Source organism: Dermacentor andersoni, chromosome 1 (assembly GCF_023375885.2).
Source record: "Dermacentor andersoni chromosome 1, qqDerAnde1_hic_scaffold, whole genome shotgun sequence".
Classification (NCBI taxonomy): Eukaryota; Metazoa; Arthropoda; class Arachnida; order Ixodida; family Ixodidae; genus Dermacentor; species Dermacentor andersoni.
In genome coordinates, this window is record NC_092814.1 from 227,059,231 (window position 1) to 227,066,738 (window position 7,508).

The 7,508-nt window shown below is 45.9% G+C and overlaps 1 pseudogene; it reads right to left on the reverse strand.

The window, feature by feature from the left end:
- Positions 1–424: 424 nt before the first annotated feature.
- LOC126547965 (uncharacterized) lies at positions 425–6,789 on the reverse strand (annotated as a pseudogene).
- Positions 6,790–7,508: the final 719 nt, after the last annotated feature.

Here is a 7,508-nt window from a genome sequence, read left to right on the forward strand (position 1 = left end):
TGAACGTTGGAAATGGGAAAAAGAATAACAAAAACAAATAGGAGAGGAGAGAACTGCAAAAATAGAGTCCGCAATAGGCATTTCAGTCAGTGCCACATTTTGTCATACAGTACAGCAGGTTTCACAAACGCAAATAACACCTCTCCGACTATACACTGTTCACTACACAAGCTATATAAGCCACCGACGTGGCCTCGGACAATACCCTATATGGTCTCTCTTCAAAGTTATGACGGGGACAGAGGAAGGTTTCGTCGCAACCACAGATGCCAATGCCTGCGCTGTGACAGTATAAGACAAAACACAGCCGGGATTTATTCGATGGTGAAGCGGGTGTTCTGATACTGGTATAGGTATTGCTCCTACGTCCGTGGTTGTGCGCAATTTTCCCACGAAAGCGCCGCAAAGATACGATGGGGTATCATTACACCGGTATACTAACACAGACGCGTATACGTAGATTACCGTGCACAGCATCAAACATGTCGACAACACGCTGAAGATCTATCTTATTGGCAGGAGATCGCTAGATCGCAAGCACAGCTAGGTCGCTCAGACGGTTATTCATCTTGCTGCGAAGTTAAAACGTGCGCTCGCAAGATGGTGACAATACCGGTATCGTCACAGTTGCGCAGTTCGTGGAAGGCTAGTTTATAGTGTCCCAAGACAGTCACCAATTACAGCAGTGTGTCTATTCTGCACTTCCTTTCGGCTTCGATGCGCTGAAGAAGTTTCGTCATCAGCTTGCACTCAACTTCAACGCTTTCGATGTCGCATGTATAATGCTCGGCGAAAGGCTTGAGTAAGGAGATGTCCATAAAATTCTCACTCCGTGGGTGGAGGGCGCTAACTCCGCAGAGTACAGCATTATTCTCTGTAAACCGCCTAGTCGGCTCCGCAATCAGGTGGTCCAAAACGGGTAGAAAAACTTTGACTCTGAATGTTTCCTTTGAATCTGGAGCCTCTTCTTCAACGGGCCGTCCTTCTCTCAATACATACTGTTCTAAATGAAGCGGAAGGCGCGTCATTCTCTACTTTTCTCTTTAGGACACCCCGTTCTCCTCGGATATACTGCAGCTTTGCGCCCAGACATTGTCAAATGCGTTCTGCGAATTTCTCATTTCCGAAAACTCAATAACTGTGTGTGCCATGAGGCATACCTGACTAATATTGCAGTGCCTACGTTGCAATAGGTCCGAAACAGGGGCTTAGCCAGGGGGGGGTGGGGGGGGCTTATGGGGCCTGAGCCCCCCCCCCCCTCTCCCCGAAATTTTTGCGTGCTGTCATGCAACGCCGACCAAAACAACCCCCGGTGTTGGAAATTGTTCTGAATTTTGTCTAGAATGTCCTTTTCACGCTCGAAAAGACATTTCAGCGCGAGCATAGCGAAATCGGGCTGGATTTCGTGGCAACGTTCATGTACCGGGAATCACATAACGCAAGAAGCCCCATCCGAGCACAAAGTTTCCAGGGGTGTTTTGATGGCGAGCGGGCTCGTCGCGGCATCTCGTGGAGGCCGCGGAATCTACGGAGTGCATGGATTTTAATTCTGACACTTTTTGGGTATAAAGTTCTCATGAACATTTGATGCGAAAGGGGCATTGATATTTCCAAAGTCGTGCTTTACGTTTTCAATTCTGGAACTTTGTGGGTTTAATGTAGCTATAAACGTTTGACGCCAAAGGTGCATTGACTTTTCTAAAGTAGTACATTGGACCATACAACGAGGCAAGCCAAATCAACAGACTATCAGACAAGTTGACAAAGCACGCAGCAAGGTCCTATGAGACAAAGCGTTCTGGTGGTTAGTTTTTGCCGTCATGTCACAGAAAATAATATCAAAACTATTTTTCACCTGTGCCAAAGCAGCCATCTCAAGACACTAAAGCGCCAGCAAAGGTAACTACATTCTTATTTATTTTTCTGCTTTGACTTTTATTCGCGAGGACACTTGAACCTCTTCATTTTTTTTTCTCGTTATCCGCGGGATGCCGGAGCCTGCCATAACGCGTGCGTTTTTTTCGTGTTGCCCCGACCATTGCGCGGTGCACTTCGACGCGCTTGTTTTTCTCTGGCCGAGTGGATTTTAGCCTGGCAATGTTTTGGACGCTTTCTGGCTAGCAGACGAGAAAACGAAACAATTCGTGGTTGCTCACCGTCATCACTGCTTGCAGGGTTAACAGATTTGGCGATTTCTCGCCAAATTGGCTACTTTTAGAAGCTCCTGGCACCGAAAATCGTGTTTAGGGACTTGACTACTTTATGGCTCCTTTTGGAGGTGTTAATTGGTATAGGTAGTGGCCGAATCACACTCCCCCCGATGGCCCCCTCGAAGCAACAACCCCAAACGTCAGATCTTCAAGGCCAGGCTTTTGTGTCTTGCAAGCTCCGGAAGCAAATTCAGGAGCTGAAAGTATATCATAGCCACCACATGTTCGGTGGGACTCTTGGACTTGTCACCCTGGGCTCCCCAGGACTGCCCGAGATGAATCGTATGCAACGCCCATTGGCTGAACTCCACGTCTCGAGCAGTTCGGGACTGTCATTGACGGATAATTGAACAGGCCCAAGCAGCTGCCTCCGAGTAAAAGGAATTAACCAATCTTATAGGCAATGCTCTTGCGTCATCCGAAGGACGGAAGCAATAGGCGGTGTGCCAACATCACCCCAGCGACGACTACCTCTGTAGAGAATCTCGAAGACCATGGTTCTTCGGGTCAGAAACGACTGCAACAATCAAAAACACGTCATGGCAGCCATGACATTACAGGTGCCAATGTCTATCTGACTATGCGACTGCGTACCAGGGAGCTGAGAACGTGTGTGACGTCATACAGTACATACATACAAAAACACGTCATGGCAGCCATGACATTACAGGTGCCTATGTCTATCTGACTATGCGACTGCGTACCAGGGAGCGGAGAACGTGTGTGACGTCATACAGTTCGCACGGGAATGTTTAAAATGAAGTCATAGTGGCATAGAGTTAATATAACCATCTGTGCAAGGATCGCGTTCAGCAAGTTTATTCTGGCGATACCACTTCGGCTATGATGGGCAAATGTTCGTTTGTCGCACCGTGGCTAGATTTTTGGCTAGCAATTAAAGCTTTTGCCGCAATTGGCGACATTTTTGGCTACTTTTCGGAATTTTTCGGCTACTTTTTTGTTCCCAAGACCTGGCGACCCTGCTGTGGGGACTCGACGGATTGTAACGCGTTGGGTTAAGCGCGACCTATCTGGAACGTTTTGTCTCACCGGTGTAGGATACCGAGCAGTATGCGTATGGTTCTTTGTGGACGAAGCGTCTCACGTTTTCTTCGATATTCTTTCGGTAGCCAGATTAGGTGCCCAAAGTACACATTCGATTGTGGCCAACATGCTTTTCATTGCGTTTTTTTTTTCATTTCCGTAACCCTGCCCCACAAAAGGAAAAAGTCATTGTTGCTGGGCAGCAAATTGTCGCATGGTGAAAGTTCATTTCCTTACTACTTCTTTTGCGGAAAGTAATAGGCCACGGGACGTTTCAGTTTATTTATTTATTTATGTATTTATTTATTTATTTCGGATACCTTCCTGGCCCGAAGGCATTACAGAAAGGACTGGTAAGTGAAAAAAACAGTACATAATTATACAATAATAGGTATTACAAAACGGTAGAAAATACAGCAATCTTGAAGTTGTCAACGTCAGAAATGGCAGCGATGGAGGGAGGGAGGTCGTTCCAGTCGGCGCTAGTCTTAGGAATTAAAGAACCATGACACATTTTTGTTCTAAAAAATGGAACACCAACTTTAAACATGTGATCGAAACGGGATGAAATGTATGAAGGGCGAGTAAAAAGATGATACTTTAATAGTGGGTTGTGGTGACTGTGGAAAAGACAGTCTAAAACATTTACGGCGCAATGAATGGTCCGGTAAAGTAAGTTTTTCATGGAAGTAATGCTGGCGTAACGGGAATACTTAGATAAGATGAAACGTGCTGCGCGATTCTGGATAGAGTCTAGTGTTTATTAGTGGGATTTGATAGTTGCCGGATACTCTTATTATATTACTGCGGCAACAATTATATGGACACTCCAGGCGCATTACTGCCATCGCCGTCGCCCTCATGTTCTGCATAAAGTCCAAGGGCGATAACATTGTGACCACGCGCTGCGTGTTGTATGTGCAAGTGAAAGCGTAGGCGGGTGGAGGTGGCATGGGTGAGCCGACGATGGTGGCTCAGTATTGCGTGCTCAAGAGAGAAAAGCGGGGAGGAAGCCCGCCGCCTCCTGTCGCGCGCGATATAGATCAGGGGGAGTGGAGGGAAGGGGGGCTGTGATCTCTGAGTCTGTGGTTTCGCAACATGTTTACTTGCCTTGTTTGGCGCATAATATACAGTGACTTTTTCTTAGATACATATATTTATTGAAGACTTAAACGTATATTTAAATATCTTGTTGCGGGGTTTTGTGTATATGTGCAATGAACTTTGTTTCCAGCGACACTTTTTGTCCTTTATCAAGCTGTATCCTCGCATTTATAATGTACGAGGGCGAGTCAAATGAAAATAAGCCAACCCACCCCGCGCAATAATGGTTCGGTCCATTATCTGCGAGTCATGCGCGTAGCACACAGGCATCTCTGATCTACAAGCGTGACACGCACATGTGATGATAAATGTTCTATAATGCTCTCATACATTTGGTTGAACATGGTTGCGTGACATAATGGACGCTCTAAATGTTTAACGGCATGGTGCCGTGAGGTATTTGACAGCTAAAGGTGTTTCCCAAAAAGAAATTAGTCGCCGTCTGGCTGCCGTGTACGTTGAACATTGCATATTATTGGACACTGTGCAGCGTTGAAGCAAACTGTTAAAAGAAGGACTTGAAAGTTGCAAAGACGACCCAAGACAGGGCCAACGCCACCATGCAATCATCCCCAACACATTTGCAAAGGCTGATGAGCTGATTAGAGAAGAACGGAGGATAAGCATCGATGAATTGGTAGGGCGTGTGAACATCAGTCACGGTTCGGGTCACACCATAATTCATGAACATCTCGGTTATCGGCTCTTGTGTGCGCAATGGATGCCCAAGATTTTGAACCACCACCAGAAGATGGAGAGGTTCGGCGCTGCCTTGACTCATCTAATCCGGTAGCACAATGAGGGTGACGACTTTTTGTCTGCAATTGTGACCGGGGACGAATCATGGTGCCACTACTACGAGCCTGAAACACGACGGCAAAGTTTACAGTGGAAACATTTGAATTCACCAGCCCCAAAGAAAGCAAAGGCCGTCATTTCTGCCGGAAAGGTGTTGCTGACTTTTTTTTTAGATCGTCAGGGGCCATCATTGATAGAATTTACTAAACCTGGAGAAACTATCAATCGTTTCCGATATTGTGAAACGCCGGATCGGCTGCCTGTCGCAATCAAGAACAAACGACGTGGAAAATTGACGAATGGGGTTTTCTTGCTCCACGACAATGGCCGTCCCCACGTCGCTGATGTGGTTAATACAAAACTGGCATAGTTAAAGTGGGAAACGTTGCAACATCCGCCATACCGTCCAAACCTGTCGCCTTGCGACTTCCATATTTTGGGGTTATTGAAGAAACAGCTCAAGGGAACCAGATTCGTGTCGAACGATGACGTGAAAGAGTCAGTTACAGATTTTTTGAAGTAGCAACCCAAGGAGTTTTAGGAGACGGGAATCACGCGACCCGTTAGTCACAGGGACAAATGTCTAAATGCTCATGGAGACTACTTTTAAATAAGGTATCCCGTTTGTCATATATTCGCATTGGCACACTTTCATTTGACTCGCCCTCGTATATGCTGCAGAACGGCTTTTTATATGTGCTCTCTGTTGCGACTATAACATCGGTGCAATTACAATAGACGACCGTTGACAGCATTGGTGACAATACATTTGAACAAAGGACAGCATCACTGAGATTTTTCCCTGGCCGTTGCATATGTACACAAATATAAACAAGGTTCTTGAATGCCATAGTTTCGTTAAAATATTACTCCTCAACTTGTTCATCTCATGGCCTTTACATTTTTCATATCAGCGGCATGCACTGCTTTGCTGGTTTCAAACTCATATAGTTCCAAAGTTCGTGTGATGTTTTCTTTACTTATTGAATAGAGAGAAACATGGAAGCATTGATATCAGTTATTTCGGGCACAATTTTGAGACATACGAGTATATTCTTTCATGAAAAAATTCATATTTTACTTGTCTTGACATTGCGTAGCGTTCAAGAATTAGTTTGCAGCATCTTTAGCTATGGCAATGCAGTTGTTATTCATGTATTTGATGCTTCGACAAATTCTATAAGAAGGAGGCCGAGCTGGAACGTGAGCCCCCTCCCCCCCGAACAAAATTTCTGGCTACGCCACTGGTCCGAAAGAACCTAGTACCTTGGTAAATATATATCTATATGCTTAAATGCAAGAGAAGGGAGAAGTTCATTTGCTCAAGCAGACCCGTATGTTCCGTTGCCCGCCTGCTGTTTGTAGCGATGACTTCAGCGAGACATACAAGGATAGTAGGAAAGCTTTTCATTGCCGCTGTGCAAGGCGCTATCTGACACGCCCATCGTGTATCGCTGTGACACTACAGCTCTATCACTGGTAAAGACAACATTTTCTGCACATCTACGTACAGAGAGTGAATTGCAGATCCACTCAGGAAAACATAGAGGCATTCTAAAATAGAGAAAATATCCCTCACCGGTTTTATCACCTTGCAGACATCCGCGATGACTAGACTGAGGCGGTGGTTCATGCAGTGGGCGTACCCTGCCTGCGGCACTTCCTGCCTAACAGCGCCTGGACGCCCCTTGAGGTACCGCGCTCATGAAACTCGCACCATCATATGTTTGAGCAATGCACAGCTGAGTATCTATGCCGCAGCGATTCAACGTTTCCCTTATGTAGCACAGGAGTGACTTTGCATCCAAGTGCCCAGCGTTGCGGAATTTAAGAAACCGCTCAAGGACAGCCCCATTTGCGTAGTACCTTACTACAACTTATAATTGTTCTGTCTAACTTAGGGCCTTGGTTTCATCGACAATAAGTGCAAAGTACTTGGAGCTTTTCATCTCTTCCTTTATACTTGTCAATGTGATGTGGCTGAGAATTTTGATGATCTGGTCTTGTATCGAATGATGAACGTACTTCGCCTTCGCTGCTCCACCATTCAGTTTCTTTCCGACAATATCGTCATATTTTCCAAACAAGTTCAAGAGCTCAACGAAGTTTCCCTTGTTTTCGCTTGTGGCACTTTCATCGTGGCCCCTCTGAGCGATTTTCTGAACCACAGTGAATCGCAAAATATCTGCGACTTTTGCTATATAGAGGCGATTTTCCTGCAGCACCCTGGAGTACGCGTCGCTGTGATGTGTTGCAAATGACTTGCTCTGTCCTCCCGACTTCATCTGCGAGTAGGAAATCCACGATGTCTGGCAAGACTTATGCGCGAGTGAGTTTTCGTGTTTTCTGAAA